The sequence below is a fragment of the Gekko japonicus genome, unplaced genomic scaffold, assembly GCF_001447785.1.
Source record: "Gekko japonicus isolate JY-2015 unplaced genomic scaffold, Gekko_japonicus_V1.1 scaffold1409, whole genome shotgun sequence".
Lineage (NCBI taxonomy): Eukaryota > Metazoa > Chordata > Lepidosauria > Squamata > Gekkonidae > Gekko > Gekko japonicus.
The window spans coordinates 90547-109375 of NW_015172045.1; the positions used below are offsets into that span (position 1 = coordinate 90547).

An 18829-nucleotide genomic window follows, 5' to 3' on the forward strand; every position below is an offset into this window, starting at 1 on the left:
TAACACCTCTTATCAGAACTATGGCTACCCGAAGGAGTCACAGAGCGGCTTACAAACTCCTTTCCCTCCCCCTCCCCACAACAGACACCCTGTGAGGTAGGTTGGGCTGAGAGAGCTCTGACAGAAACGTCTCTTTTCCAAGAACACCTCTTATCAGAACTATGGCTTGCCCAAGGTCATCCAGCCAGGTGCAAGTGGAGGAGTGGGGAATCAAACCTGGTTCTCCCAGATTAGAGTCCACGCACTTAACCACTACACCAAACTGGACCGCACTACACTACAACAGCAATATATAGCAAAAGAGCTCCCTTGGGAACATCTGCAATAGCAGGAGTGGACTGGGCTCCTGGGCCTTATTTCTGTAGCCCACTTGCTAAGAAGAACGTACAGAAACAGGCAAAGCTGACCATCCCAGCCCAGCTGGCTCTAGTTAGGGTGGCCAGCTACAGAGCTCCTGTTACCCTGGGATCACATGAGAATCTGAGAGACCCGAGTTCAAAACTTCACTCCGCCATGACAGCTCGCTGGGTGACCTTGGGGCCAGTCGTCCACCCTCAGCCGAACCTACCTCGCAGGGTTGTTGTGAGGGAAAATGGAGAAAGGGAGGCTGTTGTCAACCCTGCTGGGGAGAAAACATGGCTGCCAACCGCCAGGTGGCGGCTGGAGATCTCCTGGGATGACAGCTGATTTTCCAGGTGACAGAGATCCGTTCCCCCTGGAGAAAACGGCCGCTCTGGAAGGTGGACTCTATGGCACTGTATCCCGCTGAAGCACCTCCCCTCCCCAAATCCCACCCTCACTAGACTCCACCCCCCTAAATCTCCAGGAACTTCCCAACCCAAATCTGGCAACCCTAGGAGCAATGCAAAAATAGAACCGCAAGAACTATACACAGTGCGCTCACTATTTCTTTAACAAAAACCGTAAAGTTGTAAATATGAAATGTACAAAAGTAATACTGATACATTCAAGTTGTAAATTCAGGTACATAAAGATAGAAGATGACAACGACGGGACGGTGGTCTCTGGAATGCGATGCCGTTTCGACAAACACTTAGTTAACACATAAGCTTTATTCTGTCTGAGAGATGTTCTCCTCCATCACTTCTGCAATGTTATTGAACTCCATGTGAATTGGGCAGCTTTTCCATTGGTGCAATTTTTCATACATTATCAGCTTATAGACTCTTGGTTAGAAGAAGACGTTTGTCGAAACACAGGGCTATTTTTGGGCAGGAACGCACAGGAACGGAGTTCCGGCTGGCTCCTGAGTTGGCCACGCCCAGCAGGAACTCATTAGCATAATAGGCCACGCCCAACAGCAGAAACTCATTAGGATTGGCTACATTAGGGGTGTGTGGCCTAACATGCAAAGGAGTACCTGCTACAAAAAAAGGCCCTGGGTTTTGACAACAGACAAGGTAAACAGAATAAGGAGCAAAAGGTGGGTGTGGCTGGATGACCACATTTCTGGTACCACAGGAGTGTGGCCTCATATGCTAATGGCCTGTGCTGTCAGGGGTGTGGCCTAATATGCTAATGAGTTTCTGCTGTTGGGTGTGGCCAATTATGCTAATGAGTTCCTGCTGGGCTTTTTCTACAAAAACCCCCTGTTGAAACAGCATCGCATTCCGGAGACCACCGTCCCGTCGTGTACCTGAATTTACAACTTGAATGTATCGTTATTACTTTTGTACATTTCATATTTACAACTTTACGGTTTTTGTTAAAGAAATAGTGAGTGCACTGTGTACATTTCTTGTGGTTCTATTTTTTATGTCTACGGACTGTGACCATATTTGTTTTTGGGTATATTAACCCTAGGAGGAAAACAGGTATACATGAACTAAAATAAATAGATAACTCACACAGTGGAGAAAGCTTTGCTTGCTAGGGACAGTGATAAGAGGTGGATGGTTCACCAATAAGTTTCGGCACGTCGTCAGGAGCAGGAGGTGACACCCACCCACCCCAGACCCAGAAATTCCGGTCAGGAGTGTCAACTGACCCGGCCCCCTGATATCTCAGCCTGACCGGCTCACCAGCTTCATGAAATTCTCTCCTGCCGTTCCCGTTTTTGTTCATTTACTTTCTCTATTTCTAGCCACCCCTCCTCCCAAAGGAACCCGAGGAAGATGAAAAGATATTGATTAAAAATAATAATTAAAAAATACGAACAGAGCAACGGTGCCTACGGCAGCATAATCACAGATCCGTGCGGCATCTCTCCACAAACGGCGGCAACAGAAGCTCACGGAAACACAGGCCTGTGCCAGGCCACCCGCTAAGGTTTTTACCATAGAGTCTCCAGCAATTCCTAGAGCAACCTCACGTCACTTCTGGGTATTGTCAAGAACAACATAATGGCATATAGGCTATGCATGAAGCTGCCTTATACTGAATCAGACCATTGATCTATCAAGAGCAGTATGGTCTACTCAGACTGGCAGCAGCTCTCCGGGTTGTTGGTGGTGGTGGAGGAGGAGGAGGAGGAGATTGGATTTATACCCTGCCCTTCACTATCCGAAGGAGTCTCAGAGCAGCTTACAATCTCCTTTCCTTCCCCCTCCCCTCAACAGACACCCTGTGAGGTAGGTGGGGCTGAGGGAGCTCTCTCGAGAACTGTCCATGAGCGAACAGCTCTAAGAGAGAACTTGTGACTGATCCAAGGTCACACCAGCAGCTGCATGTGGAGGAGTGGGGAATCAAACCCGGTTCTCCTAGATTAGAGTCCGTCACTCTTAACCACTATACCAAACTGGCTCTTAAGGTCTTTCACCTCACCTACCATCTGGTCCTTTTAACCGGAGATGCTGAGGATCGAACCTGGGCCCTTCTGCATGCCAAGCAGACGCTGTACCTCAGAGCCCCTCTCCACAGCTCTCCAGGTTCTCAGGCAAAGATCTTTCACATCACCTACTGCCTAACTGGAGAGGCCGGGGACTGAATCTGGGACCTTCTGCATGCCAAGCAGAGGCTTCTCCAGAGCCCCGCGCCCTCCGCACAGAGCTGCCTTTGTACTGAATCAAGACCCTTGGGTTAAGTGGTTTGGTGTAGTGGTTAAGTGTGTCTGCTGGATGGCCTTGGGCAAGCCATAGTTCTGGCACAGCTGTTCTTGAAAAAGAGCCATTTCTGTCAGAGCTCTCTCAGCCCCACTCACCTCACAGGGTGTCTGTTGTGGGGAGGGGAAGGGAAAGGAGTTTGTAAGCCGCTCTGAGACACCTTTGGGTAGTGAAGGGCGGGGTATAAATCCAATCTCTTCTTCTTCTTCTTTTACCTCCCAGGGTGTCTGTTGTGGGGAGGGGAAGGGAAAGGAGTTTGTAAGCTGCTCTGAGACTCCCTTGGGTAGTGAAGGGCGGGGTATAAATCCAGTCGTCGTCATCGTCTCCTCCTCCTTCTCTTCTTCTTCTCCTCCTCCTCCAATCTGGGAGAACCGGGTTTGATTCTCCACTCCTCCACATGCACCTGGCTGGATGACCTTGGGCAAGCCGTAGCTCTGATAAGAGCTGTTCTTGAAAAAAGAGCAGTTTCTGTCAAGAGCTCTCTCAGCCCCACCTGCCTCCCAGGGTGTCTGTTGTGGGGAGGGGAAGGGAAAGGAGTTTGTAAGCTGCTCTGAGACTCCCTTGGGGAGTGAAGGGCGGGGTATAAATCCAATCTCTTCTCCTCCTTCTTCTTCATCAGGATCAGTGTTGTCTCCTCAGACTGGCTGTCGTCTCAGGCAGTGGTCTCTCACAGGGTTGAGTCAAATACTTGAGGCAAGTTTCTATCTGCCAGATGGGCCGTTTTATCTTTCCACCGGCTGGCTGGGGCGATCTTGGCTCAGACATTTCTGCTTCTCCCCGTTATACACGCCCCCGGCTGCCGGCCGCCCTCTGCCTTCCCCATCACGATCTCACGCCGGAGAAAAAGCTAAACTGACAGGTGGAGGAGCGCATGTTAAAAAGCAAGAGCTATGGCTGGGGGCGGGGGGAGTAAAACTTTCCAGGGAGTTTTCTTTGGCGGCGTTATAAAACATGCCTCCATCCGCAGCGGCTGTTTGTCAGGTAATACACGGCTTGACACAAAATAAAAGAACCCCCCCCCCTCAAGGCCTTAGCGATGATGATCCCTGTCATCCCGGGCTATCACGCGTCAAATCACAAGAAAATACTGCTGAAATAAGAACAAGGAGAAGAGAAGAAGGGATTGGATTTATACCCCGCGCCCTTCACTACCCAAGGGAGTCTCAGAGCGGCTTACAAACGCCTTTCCCTTCCCCTCCCCACAACAGACAGCCTGTGAGGTAAAAGAAGAAGAAGAAGAAGAGATTGGATTTATCCCCCGCCCTTCACTACCCAAGGGAGTCTCAGAGCGGCTTTTTTATCACATGTGGTGGCTTTGTGATGTTACAAAGAGGTATTGGAGATGGGTTCATGAGATAATGGGAAAAATAACAAGAACTAATATCCCATTTCCTCCAGAGATACTGTTATTGAACATATTTCCGAAAGACTTTGATAAAACAGATAGGTATTTGACGGTTCATATGTCGACAGCTGGAAGGATAGTATATGCCAAATATTGGAAATATTGGAGACACCAACGAAACAAGAGTACGTGAACAAGTTATTTGAAACGGCGGAGACCTGGGGAATTTCAGACAGCCTATATATTCCGGTTCAGGAACTGTTCCCTAATGGTTTCTGGTCTGACATTTCAGACAGAACCGTTTTAGTAACAGTTCCCTACCGGAATATATTTTCACTTTCAGACAGAAACGCTTCTGTCCCGTTAGGGAAGCGTTTCTGAATCGTTTTACCTGCAAACTGCTTCCAAGCGGTCTTCACTTTTCTATACCATTTCCGAAGCACTACGGGGTGCTGTGTAAAATGCCCCATAGCACTTCCTCCTGAGCTGCTTTGTTTTCCCGCCCTTTTTCACCCGCTTGGGCGATCTCCGTCCCTGGTGTGTTTTTTTTTTAACATTCATTTTAGAGCGCTATAGCGCTATAACACAACACCAAAACAGTGCAATAGCAACCCCATTGGAATGCCTGGACTCCACTGGGATACATGAGATGGCTACATCTGCCACCTGGAAACAAGTACCTAATTGGACAGGTTTTGGAGGGAAATCAGGGCATCAGTGATTGGTGTGACAGATGTTGCTGATCCAGACTGATCTGCATCCATCCATGCCAAGAGGCGATTGGCTGCGAAGTGACTGCTTCAAGTTATGAGTCTCTGCATCACTGAGTTAATTGCTGCTTTTTTTTTAAGTACCCAAGGGTACACTTTTATTATTTTCCAATATATACTACTGACATACATACAAACACCATATAACTACCCCGAACAACATATAACATATAACAAGAGACTTAGTTTATCACTCCTTCTGCTTATTAAACTTCTAAATTCATTACCTATTTTACTAGGCTTATCTTTTCTGTGTTCTCAAATTACTATATTTATCCATCAATTACGTTTACATTATACCAATCATAAAATCTCTTCCACGTTTTTTGAAAGGTCCATTCTGTACCGGCTTCTCATCTCAAGTGTCAGTTTGTCATTCTAGGGTGTCTGTTGTGGGGAGGGGAAGGGAAAGGAGTTTGTAAGCCGTTCTTCCTCCTCCTCCTCCTCCTCCTCCTCCTCCTCTTCTTCTTCTTCTTCTTCTTCTTCTTCTTCTTCCATCCCGTGATCTCTCTCTTTGGTTTGCAACCCCCAGGTGAGGCCCGGCGATCTCCCGGAATTACAACTGATCTCCAGATGTCAGAGATCAGTTCCCCTGGAGAAAACAGCCGTTCCGGAGGAGGGTGGAATCTATGCCGTTCTACCCTGCTGAGGTCCCTCCCAGCCCCAACCCATCAGTCCCAGGCTCCCCCCCTCCCCAAATCACCAGGGATTTCCCCAACTTGAATTCGCAACCCTAAAATCAGGAGGCACGGTCTGAAGTCAGCCAAACAAAAATTAGCCAGGGCTTCCATGAAGCGGCGCAAGAGTCCTTCCATTTTTCACAATGCTATTTGCAAATGAGTGGGGTTTTTTTTAAAAAAAAGACCTCATTTTACGGTTAAGGCGCTTAGGGCTCTTTAGCTTGGAGAAACGACGACTGAGGGGTGACATGATTGAGGTTTATAAGATTATGCATGGGAAAGAGCAGGTAGAGAAAGAGGTACTTTTCTCCCTTTCTCACAATACAAGAACCCGTGGGCACTCCATGAAATTGCTGAGCGGTCGGGTTAGAACGGATAGAAGGAAGTACTTCTTCACCCAAAGAGTGATTAACACTTGGAATTCACTGCCACAGGAAGTGGTGGCAGCTACAAGCATGGACGGCTTCAAAAGGGAATTAGATAAGCATATGGAGCAGAGGTCCATCAGTGGCTATTAGCCACAAGGTATAGATAGGGACTCTGGGGCAAGTGATGCTCTGTCATCTTGGTGCTTGGGGGGGGTCAACAGTGGGAGGGCTTCTAATGTCCTGGCCCCACTGGTGGACCTCCTGATGGCACTGGTATTTCTGGCCACTGTGGGATACAGAGTGTTGGACTGGATGGGCCTTTGGCCTGATCCAACATTGGCATCTCTTATGTTCTTATGTTCTTATTTCATTTCTTGCCATTTAAGGACAGAAGCCCAATTAAGGAACCCGCTTTTCATGTCAAGCCGGATGAGGAAGATCATTTCCCATTCAGGCATAATTACATCTCGTTCAAATATCAGCACCCTGGTCATAGACTCTCTCTCTCTCACACACACACACACGCACGCTATTGTGGCCATTTCTTTTCTGGCTTTTAAGGGTTCCCTCAGTGAGAGCCAGTTTGGTGTAGTGGTTAAGTGCGCGGACTCTAATCTGGGAGAACCGGGTTTGATTCCCCACTCCTCCACTTGCACCTGCCTGGATGACCTTGGGCAAGTCGTAGTTCTGATAAGAGCTGTTCTTGAAAAAGAGCCGTTTCTGTCAGAGCTCTCTCAGCCCCGCCTACCTCACAGGGTGTCTGATGTGGGGAGGGGAAGGGAAAGGAGTTTGTCAGCCGCTCTGAGACACCTTTGGGTAGTGAAGGGCGGGGTATAAATCCAATCTCCTCCTCTTCTTCTTCTTCTCTAGAACAGTCTTCGAAATTAACATCCAGACTAAGGCACCATAATTTAAGAAGGATACAGACAAGCTGGAACACGTCCAGAGGAGGGCAACGAAGACGCTGAGGGGTCTGGAGACCGAATCCTACGAGGAAAGGTTGAAGGAGCTGGGAATGTTTAGCCTGGAAAGGAGACGACTGAGAGGTGATACGATCACCATCTTCAAGTACTTGAAGGGCTGTCATAGAGAGGATGGTGTGGAGTGGTTTTCTGTTGCCCCAGAAGGTCGGACCAGAACAAACAAGTTGAAATTAAATCAGAAGTGTTTTCGGCTGAACATTAGGAAGAACGTCCCGACAGTTCGAGCGGTTCTTCAGCGGAACAGGCTTCCTCGGGAGGTGGTGGGCTCTCCTGCTTTGGAGGTTTTCAAGCAGAGGCCAGATGGATGCCTTGGAGGGTGGATTCTATGGCTTTGCGCACCACTGAGGTCCCTGAGTCTCCCCAGGCTCCATCCCCAAATCTCCAACAGTTTCCCAACCTGGAGCTGGTAAGCCCACCCCCCACTGGTGGCGGGGGGGGGGAATCTGGCAACCCTAGTTCAGACATTCGGCTCATCAGAGATTCAAACCTCTGTGGATAATGAAATACCTTTGTGATTCTGATACTTGGTAAGGCATGGGATACACTCTGAAGACTTCAGAAATCAAACTATTAAGCATGGTTCGTTTTTAACATAACGTTTTAATACATATCTTCCTCTGTTGGTAGAAGGGGAAGGAGGAGAAGAATCATAGAATCATAGAATGTTAAAGTTGGAAGGGACCTTGCAAGTAATCTAGTCCAACCCCCTGCACTCTGCAGGAGTATACTGAAAGATAGCCCTACATACCTACAAAATACCCGAAAGATGGTTGTCCAGCCTCCGCTTGAAAACGTCCAGAAGAAGAAGAAGAAGGAGAAGAAGAGGAGGAGGAGGAGGAGATTGGATTTATACCCCGCCCTTCTCTACCCAAAGGAGTCTCAGAGCGGCTTACAAACTCCTTTCCCTTCCCCTCCCCACAACAGGCACCCTGAGAGATCTCACTCGAGGACTGCCCTTGAGATAACAGCTGTGCCAGAACTATGGCTTGCCCAAGGCCGACTCCTCTCCTTGAATTTCAAGGTCTTGTTGCTTACCTAATGGAAATAGCAAAGCAAAGGAAACTAAGTGGGATATTTTTGTTGTTCCAAAAGCGAAGGCATCTGGAACCTAGCGGTGGAGAGTGACGTCAAATTCCAGCCGACTTATGGCAACTCCGTAGTGTTTTCAAGGCCAAAGATGAACAGAGGTGGTTTGCCAACCCTGCTTAGCTTCCACATGGATGTTCTGCCTCTATTGACACACCCCAAGATCGCATTAGCCTTTTTTGTCGCTGCATCACACTGGCAGCTAATATTTAACATACAGTCCACCCGTAATGCCATAGAAAGCAGGGATTTTCTCCAGGGGAATTAATCTCTGTAGCCTGGAAATCTCCATGCCCCACCTGGAGGTTGGCAAACAATGTTCCCTCTAATTCTCTCTCTCTCTCTCTCCCTCCCCCCCCCCACCAAGGGAAGCAGTCCACATGCTGAGCAGAATATAACTGCTGTGATCTTAAAATGGGCAATGGGCAGTGCAAGACCCTGCATGGCTCCAAACTGCTGCTGAGTGGGGCTTCCCATGTTAATGAGTGGCCGCTCATGCCCACAGCTCAGAGGGAACACTGCTGGCAACCGTGCCCGCTACCATCCCTCAAAATTCCAGAAGTGCCCACAGGTTCAACAAAGTTAGGATCATCTGCTCTACAGCCACAGAACGGTGCTGCTCTATCCAGAAGAGAACAAGAGAAGCGAAGAGACTGGATTTATACCCCCACCCTTCACTACCCGAAGGAGTCTCAGAGCAGCTTACAAACTCCTTTTCCCTTCCCCTCCCCACAACAGACACCCTGTGAGGTCGGTGGGGCTGAGAGAGCTCTCTCGAGGACTGCCCTTGAGAGAACAGCCCTGAGAGAACTTATGACTGGAGAAGAGATTGGATTTATACCCCGCCCTTCACTACCTGAAGGAGTCTCAGACAGGCTTACAATCTCCTTTCCCTTCCCCTCCCCACAACAGACACTCTGTGAGGTCGGTGGGGCTCAGAGAGCTCTCTCGAGGACTGCCCTTGAGACAACAGCTCTGAAAGAACTTATGACTGATCCAAGGTCACGCCGACAGCTGCATGTGGAGGAGTGGGGAATCAAACCCGGTTCTCCCAGATCAGAGTCTGCGCTCCTAACCACTACACCACACTGGCTCTCCTGGAGCTGTAGTAGCCTGGAGCTGTAGTTCTGGGAGAGCTCCAGGCCCCACCTGGAGGTTGGCAACCCTAAGGCTGCTGGGCCGCTTCCATCACCTGCGCAAATACCAACCGGTTCACCACTCGAGTGAATCTGCATCCTTCCTGGCCACAGGAAGCATCCAAAAAAGTGGTGACGGACTGCAAAAGCCCACCCTTCTCATTCAGCCGCCCCTCTGACTTCTGCTCTCAAACTCCCAAACATGCCCTGCCAACCCTCAGGACTAGAAACTTATTTTTTTTAAAGAAAAGACAAAAGCAGAGATTCCTGAGAAACTTCTCCCCCATTGTGCCATTTTCGTGTTTGGCCTCGCAGCATTCGCAGCACGCACCGAACCCCCAGGGGGCAAAACAGATGCTATAAGAGCAGTGTTCCCTCTAAGCTGAATTAGTGTGAGCTAGCTCAGTTTTTTAGCCCCTGGCGCACACATTTTTTGTCTCAGTTCAGGAAGGAGGGCTCCAGAGCAAACAAATTGATGCCGCAGCCCAATCGTTCGCTCACGGCTTTCGTGCCAGTAGCTCACGAAGTAGAATTGTTGATCACAAGACTCCACGGCTTAGAGGGAGCATTGTATAAGACGGCCAACAAAGGCACTGGCAATGTTCCCTCTAAGCTGTGGAGTCTTGTGAGCAAAAAATCTACTTTGTGAGCTACTGGCATTAAAGTTGTGAGCGAATGATTTGGCTACTGCATAAATTAGTTTGCTCTGGAGCCATCTTTCCTGAGCCAAGACAAAAATGTGTGAGCCAGAGGCTAAAAAACTGTGAGCAAGCTCACACTAACTCAGCTTAGAGGGAACACTGGCGCTGGGCACTAGAAGAGCAAAAAAAAAAACCTGCCAGGTCTGGGGGAGTTCTGCCAGGGGGAAAGCCTCCTGCCAAGTCCATCGCACCTACAAATCAGCAGCAGATGCCGTACATAGATATTGCTACCCGGCGCATACCAATTGCGGGAGTCTCGCCATCCATAAGAACTCATAAAAGCAAGGCATGTATAATTCATGCAAGCCTGGAAGCAGACAGCATTAGCGAGAGAGAGAGAGAATGCACACTTCAAAACAAAGGAAAAATATGAAAGGAGGGCACCTAGAGACAACAAGCGGAGACCGTGTACCTGAAACTCCTGCTCTCCCGGGTTTGTGAATAGAAAATGAGTGACGGTGAATGAAATCAGCAGTTTTTTCTGGCAGAAATCAGGATACCGGGAAGCAACGTTGGTCCTGAGAACCAGAGCCCGAGAGAACACAGAAGGTTCTCTTTGATGGAGCCTGATCCACATATCAGAGCCAGTTTGGTGTAGTGGTTAAGAGTGCAGACTCAGATCTGGGAGAACCGGGGTTGATTCCCCGTTCCTCCACGTGCAGCTGCTGGAGTGACCTTGGGTCAGTCACAAGTTCTGTCAGAGCTGTTCTCTCACAGGTAGTTCTCGAAAGAGCTCTCTCAGCCCCCACCTGCCTCACAGGGGTGTTTGTTGTGGGGAGGGGAAAGGCAAGGCGATTGTAAGCAGCTCTGAGACTCTTTCGGGTAGTGAACAGGGGGGTATAAATCTCTTCTTCTTCTTCTTTTCTTCTTCAAAACATGAAACGGTTTTTCCTTATAGGCCAGAGAAGATCCGCATGGACAAGGGATATTCATTTATTTAATTCATTTACTATACCTCGCTTTTCTCACCAAATGGGGACTCAAAGGAGCTTACGTCATTCTCTTCTCCTCCATTTTATCCTCACAACAACTGTGTGGGGTAGGTTAGGCTGAGAGACTGTGACTGGCTCAAGGTCACCCAGAGGGCTTCCATGAAAGACTGGGGATTCGGGGGGGGGGAGAGAGAGAGAGAGAGAGAGAGAGGACGAGGACGAGAAGAAGAGGAGTAGTAGTTTGGATTTATACCCCGCCCTTCACTTCCCGAAGGAGTCTCAGAGCGGCTTACAAACTCCCTTCACCTCTCCACCACAGACACCCTGTGAGGTAAAAGAAGAAGAAGAGATTGGATTTATACCCCGCCCTTCACTACCCAGAGGAGCCTCAGAGCGGCTTACAAACTCCTTTCCCTTCCCCTCCCCACAACAGACACCCTGTGAGGTAAAAGAAGAAGAGATTGGATTTATAACCTGCCCTTCACTACCGAAAGGAGTCTCAGAGCGGCTTACAAACTCCTTTCCCTCCCCTCCCCACAACAGACACCCTGTGAGGCAGGTGGGGCTGAAAGAGCTCTGACAGAAACTGCCCTTTCAAGGACAGCTCAGGACAGCTCTGACAGAACTATGGCTTGCCCAAGGTCATCCAGCAGCTGCACATGGAGGAGTGGGGAATCAAGCCCGGTTCTCCCAGATTAGAGTCCGCGCACTTCACCACTACACCAAACTGGTAAAATGTGATTGTTTTAAAGGGCCGGCCGAGATTGTTTGTGAAGCAAATCACAGCCCGGTCGATCTCAAAACCCCCCCCCCATTTAATAGGTCCCTGATATTCATCGGATTTTCTGCAGGCGTTTTACCTTGGCCCTGCTCTAGCGATCGGTGAGGAGGGGAGGCATAATTCTCTCCGCTGACATGCCCCAAGCGGGTTGTTTGGATGGAGCCGAGCGATTCTAATTATAAAGAACCTCCGTCAGCTCTTTCCCACTGCTGTTCGCCAAGAGGCTATAACCGGGCAGGGTCCCGGGAGCTCTGTTGCCTTCCCTTCCCAGCCGGCGTTCCTGCAGCATCGCCCTGACAGACGGAGGATCAAGGCATCAGCAGGGCCAGAAAAATAAGTTCCTTTAAAAAAAAAAATAGGGTCAAAAAGATAGGGAGGAGGGCAACTGGGGAAGAGGTGTGCACTGGGCGTGCCAACTTCTCTTCTATAAAATTAAAAAATTAAATAATCAAGCGAAGAATCTATAAACTAATGATATAAAATAATAAGAATGTTCCATTCCGCTCCATGTTTCTTTTTGTGTAGTGGTGAAGTGTGCGGACTCTAATCTGGGAGAACCGGGTTTGATTCCCCCACTCCTCCACTTGCACCTGCTGATGTGACCTTGGGTCAGTCACAAGCTCTGGCACAGCTGTCCTTGAAAAAGAGCCGTTTGTGTCAGAGCTCTCTCAGCCCCACCCACCTCACAGGGTGTCTGTTGTGGGGAGGGGAAGGGGAAGGCGTTTGGAAGCCGCTCTGAGACTCTAAGTGAAGGGCGGGGTATAAATCCAATCTCTTCTTCTCTTCTCTTCTTCTTCTTTAAAATACCATGGATTTTTTTCTAGGATAAAGTGCAGAAAATAAACAAGTTAAGCATTGGTTTGCTCCTAACAGACATTGAACTGTATCAAGAGGCTATACCTTGCTATACAGTAGGATTACTCCTGAGGAAGATTGGGATGAAATGAGTTTATATCCGGGTACTCATTGAGTATGATGGACTTTCCTTGTAATTGAGTATGATGGACTTCCCTTGAAATTTTGTAAAGCTTTATTGAGAGTATGACGACCTTTTCCTTGTATTTTGTAAAGTTTGATTCATTACACAGGGGTCATTTCGTAGAAAAAGAGGTGCAGGAGCTCATTAGCATGCCTCATTTGCATATGCCACACCCCCTGACATCACCAGAAGTGTGTGAGAAGGCAACACCCACCGCTCAGGCTCCATGGGACTGTTTTGGATTGCTAGCTATTGGGGGGGGGGGCGTGCAGATCTGTCCTCGCAGAGGAGGGAGAGCTTTTACCTGAATAACACTTGGTCTTAAAGGCTCCACTGGACTGTTTTGGATTGCTAGCTATTGGGGGGGGGAGCGTGCAGATCTGTCCTCGCAGAGGAGGGAGAGCTTGTACCTGAATAAAACTTGGTCTTAAAGGTGCCACTGGACTGTTTTGGGCCGGGGGGGGGGCTCTGCAGCTTACCTGGCTGCTTCTTGCTCTGACTGAGGGCTGCTGGGAGCAGGGGGTGGGGCTCGTTGCATGTGCCCGCCCCCTGGGCTCTTTACTGCCGGAGCTCCGCTCCTGTGCGCTCCTGCAGGAAATGACCCCTGATTATACAACATAATCTTTACTAAATGTTCTAGTCACTCATGTCACAGTGTTGTTTGTTTGTTGTATTTTCCTCATGGATACCTGTGACCCCCCCCTCTTGGTTTTTTCAACTTCTGGGTGGGGCTTGGAGATGTCCTGCTATTACGAGTGAGCTCCAGATGACAGAGATTGGTTTCCTTGGAGAAAACGGACTCTACGGCGTTATACCCTGCTGAGGCGTGACTCCTCAAACCCACCCCAAAATCTCCAGGAATTTCCCAGCACAGAGCTGGCAACCCAAAGTTTCTCTCGGCCCCACCTACCTCACAGGGTGTCTGTTGCGGGGAGGGGAAGGGAAAGGAGATTGTAAGCCGCTCTGAGACTCCTTCCAGTAGTGAAGGGCGGGGTATAGATCCAATCTCTTCTCCTTCAATCCTAAGAACACCTTCCTAGGACTAGAAGGCCACTGAGTACACCTAAGCAGGATTCTGAGTTTACCCGCTTAGGTTTGCAGTCTGAGACTCGTAGATCAAGAACGGCTACCAAGGAATAATTTAAAAAAAACAAAACCCAATCAATCCAACCCTCAGGAATGCTGTACATTCACATTTTAAAAGATTTAATATTGATTTTAACCAACTCCTGTCAACATCAGCTACATTCCCCCCCCCCCTTATTGCTAGACAGAAAGACACAGCAGTTTTGACCTTGAAAAGGCAAATTCTTTTCCAATTGTAGAGAACACGACCCGGGGGGCTGGGGATCCAACCCTCTGTTTCTTTTCCATCACATCTGGCCTACGGCGAAGGGACCGAGCCAACTCATTCAAACTTTCATCTGCTCCTAAGACGGCGTTGCTGTTAAATAAAACTAGGGGCTTTATTTCACAGAAGACGAGAAAGCAACCGAAGCCAATCCAAAAAGGGGGGGGGGCTCCCAGCGTCTTCTCCAGCTGCTGTGACAGCAAATATCTATTATGCATCAACTGTCATTATACAAGATATGATTTAAAGGACAAGGGCAAGCCATTCTATCTGCCCTGCTGTAAAATATACAATGAAGGGGGTCCCAGCAGTGAGTGCTCTCTCATTACTGCAGGACACATTACAGTGCCTTTACCAAACGCGCTGATGCATTTACCGGAACGGCACCATCCTCTATAATTAAAAATTAAAGAATAATAAAAAAGAGAGACACATTATTGTTCGACACCCCCACACCCCGGGATTTCCATCCGCGTTTATCATAAATGGGTCTATACTTTGCCCATGCTCAGTGGTTACCGGATGCCTTTTACCAGGGGTCGTTTCGTAGAAAAAGAGCTAGGGGAACTCATTAGCATAACTCATTACCCATGAGGGGCCCTGCGGTGGACCTGCAAGGCCGGCGGGAGTGCAAGGAAGCCCCGCGAAGGCCCTCCCTGGCCCCAGGCAGGCAGGGGTGGGGAGAGGCAGGGAGGAAGCAACTTACCCTCCCTCTTCTCCTGCCTCCTCCTGGCTGAATGAGGGCCAGAAGCGGGGCGGCCGGAAGCAGGGGGCGGGGCTTCGTCATGTGCCCCGCCCCCCGTACCTCACCCGGGGGAACTGCGATCCCCCGCGATCCCCCTCGAAATGACCTCTGCCTTTTACCAGCTAACAGGTCTCAAAGGAAAAAGGAGAGTGGGTAATACTCATTTTTCAACAGAACAGCCAACCAACTCGTTTTTATTTTTGCGATTTTGATCCCACACTACCCTGCAAGCATTTATTTAATTTATATCCTACTTTACACCCCTCTGGTGGGATCAAGGTGGCATCTTCCCCCTTCCATTTTCTCACAACAACCACCTTGTGGGGTGGGCCGGGCTGAGAGTTTGCAATGGGACCAAGGTCACCCAGCGAGCTTCCATGGTAGAAGCGGGGATTTGAACCCAGGCCTCCCAAGATCCTAGTCCAATACTCTGTCTAAGAGGCCACGCTGCCTCAGATAACCTAGCCAGAAAGAAGGAAAGGGTAGCAAAAGTCACACCTCTGCTATGGGTGCTAGAAAGACCAAATGGGAGCATCACCTCTCCCTAAGAGCAACCAATGAGAGCTGACAAATGGTGGTGAGTGAACGGCTGGAAAACAGTAGTTAGGTGAGCAGTTGGCAGCGAGGGAGTTGAGAGGGGGGAAAGTATGTCTGGCTGAATGAAAGTGTGGAGAAGAGCAGCTCAGAGCTGGCTGAAAAGAGCCAATTCGTAACAAAGGATCCCAACTACTGGAATAGGTAGAAAAGAGCAAGAGTCCAGTAGTACCCTAAAGACTAACAAAATCTGTGGCAGGGTCTGAGCTTTCGTGAGTCACTGCTCACTTCTTCAGAACTGAAGAAGCGAGCAGTGACTCACAAATGTTCACACCCTGCCACAGACTTTGTTATTCTTTAAGGTCCTACTGGACTCTTGCTCTTTTCTGTGCCCGCTATTGTCATTTGCCTGCTATTGTCATTCGGCATCTGGAATCACTCCACTCTCCAAGGTGTAAGGACAGAAGGACTCACATTCTAGATGTATCTGAAGAAGTGTGCAGTGATTCAGGTAAGCGCATACCCTGCCACAAATTTTGTTTGTCTTTAAGATGCTAGGTAAAGGTAAAGGTTCCCTTGCTCGAAAGCCAGTCGAGTCTGACTCTAGGGTTGCGGTGCTCATCTCCGTTTCAAAGCCGAAGAGCCAGCGCTGTCCAAAGACGTTTCCATGGTCATGTGGCCGGCATGACTAAACACCGAGGCGCACGGAACGCTGTTACCTTCCCATCGAAGTGGTCCCTATTTATCTACTTGCAATTTCTTGCTTTCGAACTGCTATGTTGGCAGGAACTGGAACTAGAGACGGGAGCTCACTCCGTCATGCGGCAACTCAGGTCTCGAACTGCTGAACTACCGACCTTCCACAGCCTGCAGTTCAGCGTCTTAACCACTTGAGCCACCGCAGTTCCTCTTTAAGATACTACTGGATATCTGAAGAAGTGAGCAGCGACTCAGAAAAGATTATGCCCTGCCACAAAAAGTGCTCCTGGACTCTTGCTCTTTTCTACTGCTACAGATAGCCACGGCCACCCATCTCGATCTTGCTGGAATAGGGAAACAGTTCAAAAGTTCAGTTGGGAACGAAACCTTGTGAGACACACACCTTACTTTCTTTGTTATCTTCAAACCATAAATAAAAATTAACTCCTTGTTTGTTTAAATCTGTGAAATGTGTGTCTCTGGGGAAGAAACACACACACACCAGTGAAGATATCGGTCCATACATATTTTATCGGTCCACAAATGGTGGCAGCATGTGGCTGAAACAGTGTATAAGCCCCCAATAACTCTGATGACCTGTTATGAAAGGAGGGGGGCTACCCTGTCATGTTATTATCAGTGGCTACTACGGTAGCCATGGTGACTGAGGGGAACCTCCACATTCAGAGGCACTAAGCTTCTGAATCCCAGAGCCAGGAGGCAACATCAGGGGAAGGCCTCAGCCTCTATGCCCTTTTGTTGCCCGTTCAGAGGAACTGGTTGGCCACTGTGCGGGACAGGATGCTGGACTAGATGGACCTCTGGTCTGATCCAGCAGGGCTCTTCTTAGTTTCCTAACCAGGGGAAGACCTCGGCCTCTCTGCCCTGTTGTTGGCCCTCCAGAGGAACTGGTTGGCCGCTGTGTGAGGATGCTGGACTAGATGGACCTCTGGTCTGATCCAGCAGGGCTCTTCTTAGGTTCTTATTGAAGAAGGCCTCGGCCTCTCTGCCCTGTTGTTGGCCCTCTAGAGGAACTGGTTGGCCACTCTGTGAGACGGGATGCTGGACTAGATGGACCACTGGTCTGATCCAGCAGGGCTCTTCTGATGTTCTTATCAGGGGAAGGCCTCGGCTTCTCTGCCCTGTTGCTGGCCCTCCAGACGAACTGGTTGGCCACTCTGTGAGACAGGATGCTGGACTAGATGGACCCTCACTGGTCTGATCCAGCAGGGCTCTTCTGATGTTCTTATCAGGGGAAGGCCTTGGCCTCTGTGCCCTGTTGTTGGCCCTCCAGAAGAACTGGCTGGTCCCTGTATGAGACAGGATGCTGGACTAGACGCACTATTGGTATAATCCAGCAGGGCTCTTCTGATGTCCTTAGCCTCAGTTTTGCATGCCAAGTGAACATGTGTTGGCTCTTCCTTACAAACAGATGTACGTCCGTATATACAGGAGGTACGTGAGTTCACTTGTAATGTGTGAACATGGCTTGAACGACAAGGGGAGAAGGGGAATACAGTAAGCAATGGATGAGCAACTAGGGGTCTCCCCCTCCTTCCAAAAACTTTGCAAAAATGTCTGTCTCAGATGCTGGCAGCCCTGAACTGTGCTAATCCAGCGAAGCATGTGAGGGCGGAAAAAACAATTGGGGGGAGAGAGAGGTGGGTCTTGAGCGCCATCTGTGACAGGAGTCCCTTTTGGGGAGACCTGACAACTCTCGACTTGCATAGCTGCCCTAAGGAGACGGCTGTCAGATCTCCTCAAAAGGGACACCCGCCACAGGGTGAGAGACTCCGTCTTGTAAAACACAACCGAGGGGAAGGTAGCTGGCTCCTTCTTCAAAGAGGAAAGTTTGGGGTGGGAGAGGCCAGAAAGAGCTTTTCAAGTGTAAATTTTTGGATCCCCGAGAGAGGCCTGTTGAGCTTCTCTGCTCTCCCTTAAGGCTGTGAAAAGTATGCAGACGGAGAGTGATTTCAGCTAAGCATACCTTTATTTAGTTCAGGACAAAGACAAGTGACCAGCTCGCAGGCCGGTTTATATGCGTTCAGAAAACCCGCCACCAAGTACCCATAACCACACCCCCTACTCCTAATAGGCTATTTACAGTAACCGGGTGACCATTGGTCTCCCGGCTGGAAAACTAGCCCTTTGATAGGGCCAGCTAGGATCCTTCAGATCCTTTGTCTTTCGACTCAAGCTACAGATGGTTTGTGCCTGGCCAGCCCGGGCAAGTCCGGGCATGTCAGGCTGAATACATTACACCCCTCCCCCCTTGGTTCGCAATGTACCCACAGACGAAGTCCTTCAGGTACGCAGGTGGCTTCCTGGGGCGCGTCGAGCGGCGAGGTTCCGGGGTGGCGATCGGTTCGGTCTCGGGGCCCATTGGAGCCGGTTGGACCGGACCCGGCGAAGGGTCGGCTGTGGAGGGAAAGGCTGGTTCCTCGTGGCGAGGGGCCTCGGTTTCCTGCAGGAATGGTGGCTGTGGGTCTGGTTCCGGAAGCGAGGCCGGTGGCGCCGGCTCCGGGCCCTCGTCCGGATCCTCGGGGTCCAGTTGTAGCGTGCGGCGGCGCAGCTGATCAATGTGCCGGTAGAGGATTTGGCCGTCCTCGCTGGAGACCTCGTACGAACGAGGGCCTGTTACCCGAATGACTCGGGCTGGGATCCATTTGGGGCCCCG

The 18829-nt window shown here is 49.7% G+C and overlaps 1 protein-coding gene across 2 annotated transcripts in view; it reads right to left on the reverse strand.

Moving 5' to 3' along the window:
- Positions 1 to 18829, reverse strand: part of PAK1 (p21 protein (Cdc42/Rac)-activated kinase 1) — a 173954-nt gene that overhangs the window by 68653 nt on the left and 86472 nt on the right. Inside the window, exon 1 of one of the 2 annotated variants that reach the window (XM_015420709.1) lies at positions 11924 to 12105. The exons of the other annotated variant lie outside the window; for it this stretch is intronic. The gene's annotated coding sequence lies outside the window, so the exon portion shown is untranslated. Of the gene's footprint in view, positions 1 to 11923; positions 12106 to 18829 lie in introns of those variants that run through there. 2 annotated transcript variants of the gene reach the window in all.